At 35.4% G+C, this 2,456-nt stretch overlaps 1 long non-coding RNA gene across 1 annotated transcript; it reads left to right on the top strand.

The window, feature by feature from the left end:
- The first annotated feature begins 327 nt into the window (after positions 1-327).
- On the top strand, positions 328-2,161 carry LOC112525794. Its single transcript, XR_003070446.1, has 3 exons — positions 328-490; positions 1,084-1,339; positions 1,535-2,161. It is a non-coding gene; the product is annotated as an uncharacterized LOC112525794 (long non-coding RNA).
- The last annotated feature ends 295 nt before the right edge of the window (positions 2,162-2,456 follow it).

The following is a 2,456-nucleotide window of genomic DNA, read 5'->3' as shown; positions in this document are numbered from 1 at the left end:
ACTTTTACGATTTGATCAATTAAAATCGGTTTTTTAGGTTTTTAAAGTTTTTTGTGTTCTTGAATTTTTTTTCATAAATCAGTGTTTTGATCCATTTTTTTTTTAAATTTCTTTTAGTTTTTGTGTTTTTGTTAGTTTTAATCTGATTTTCATTTTAAGTTTGTTTTATTTTTGTTAAACCGTCCAAAACATCAAAGGCCCAACAATTTTTTTTTAGCCCATTAGTTTGGCCGGACTAAGAGTCCGCTTACAACTTCATAGTTCTGGACAATTTGAACAGAGGAGAAAATCAAAGGTGAATTGGATTTGCAAGTAAATCGAGCGGAGAGGTAAACTTCAAGCGGTATTCATATACACCGCTCATCACTTGAAGCCTTCATTCAGCCGGTGTTCATCTACACCGGAGAAGACTTGACCGGTATTCATCAAGCGGTATTCATCTATACCGGTCACCACTTGACCGGATTAGGGTTCTAACTCAATTCAGCAGGTAAGATTTCTTGATATTCATTTAAGCGGACTAGGGCTTAATTTTTCAATATTGAGCGGATTTCTAATCCGCTTGATTCCTTTTTCCCAGATTATTTCAATTGTTTGCTGTTTTTAGCCCAATCGGTTTCATTGCAATTTGGGTCGATAAAGTTTTGCTTATGTGTTCGTCCTTAGTTTGATCAATTTGTGTTAAATTGTACAAAACAGAAGGGTTCAATACTTAATCGCAGATTTAGTTTGAACCAGTTGCTGTAGTTAATGTTGTCCAATTTACACTCTTGTGGCAGTCAACAGCAAAGAAGACTGTTTTGAGTTTTGACAGTAAAAAGAAATACAGCAGCTAGTTTTATATTGTTTGTTTCATGCATTGGAAGTAGTGTGCAGCAACAACAAGTTGTGTTCTTAACAGCAGTCCAACACAGCAGCCGCACAGCAGCAAGGTTCTTAACAGCTTGCTGTTTCAAACCTGTGCTGTGATGTGTTAAGACAACAACACAGTTTTTTTTAAGTTGTTTAAATATGTTTTCACAGCAGTAACAGGTAACAGCAGTGTGCAGCAAGCAGTGTTAACAGGTTTAAATCTGTGTGCAGTGTTAAGCAAGCAGCAGCAGGTTTGAGCAGTTAACAGTAGGTCTTGCTGTTGTGTATGGAAAGAAGACAGCAACAATCGGACATAGACAGCAACCATTATTTGACAGTAGCTGTTCATAAACTCAAGTGCAGACTGGAATAGAAGCAGTTTGAACAGCACCTGGTTACTGTTTTTTTGATAGCAACTACAACAGCAGTGTGCAAAACTACAACAGTCTTTGGGACTGTTTCTGGTTTGAAACAACAGAACTTCAAGGTTTATTCTTGCAGTGTGCTAGTGCTAGTACCAAGTGAAAAATAGCAGCTTCATTTTGCATCAATCATTGCTGTTTCCTAATTTTTTTTAAGGCTGTTTTTAAAACAGCTTACACAGTACACAGTCACACAGATATTTTGTTTGAATCGAGTTTAAACATTCTATTTGATATTTCTGTGTTTGTTATTTGAGCAGCAAGAACAAAACAGCAAGTTTAACAGCAGCAGGTAGTGCAACATGGACAGCAACTATTCTGAAATGCTTCACATTGAGCAGATCTGACTTTATGATTAGTCTTGGTCAGCTAGTTCATTGGGTGTTGTTTTTGCTAGTCTGATTTGGACAGGTTCATTCACAGCAGCAATTTTTTTTTGAAACAAGTTGTTGTTAACAACTGTTGGTGTGAATTAGACAAGAAGCAACAGTCGTGTTGGTGTACAATCTGCAATCAACAACAAAGCAGAAGCAAGAACAAAACAGCAGCTAGCATTTGTTTTACATATAGAAGCTTTTGTGACTGTTTTGTATAGAAGATTGAACTCAGCAGTTCTTGACAGCAGTTGACAGCACACTATTTAAGAAGCTTTGAAACAGAAACTACAAAGTGCATGGTCCGCAGAATATCCAGTTTAGAGCTGTGAGAAGTGGATCCATACTAGAAGCTTTCAAGTGGATTTCTGGATAATCTTACGAGGGCAGATAGTATATTGTTTTTGTGTAATATATGTATTGTAAAGTGGTGATACTGTGTGATTTGGACTTAGACTCATTTTTTTTTTGACTTGGTTTATTGTTTTTAGACTGTTTTTAGGTTCTTAGTTTGTCTGTGTTTAGATTTTCGTTTGGATCATTGTATATCTGTTTTTGCGTGTGTTTTTCAGTGTTTGTGTTTTTCTTTTACTTTTTGAGCTTAACTGTTCGTATTCTTTTATCTGATTTCACTGCATAGATCCTTAACTGATCATTTTTTTTAAATGGCAGATATTCTAAAGAAGGAAAATCAAGAGTTGCGAGAGAAAATTGTTCAGTTAGAAACGAATTATATGGTTCTTAGAGATCATTCCATAAATTTACATAGCAAAAATTGTCTTAATGAGGATCATATCAAAACATTAAA

Source organism: Cynara cardunculus (genome assembly GCF_001531365.2).
Source record: "Cynara cardunculus var. scolymus isolate 2C chromosome LG 13, CcrdV1, whole genome shotgun sequence".
Lineage (NCBI taxonomy): Eukaryota > Viridiplantae > Streptophyta > Magnoliopsida > Asterales > Asteraceae > Cynara > Cynara cardunculus.
The sequence above is the reverse complement of the archived record's forward strand: the minus strand, read 5'-3'. Positions and strand labels throughout refer to the sequence as shown.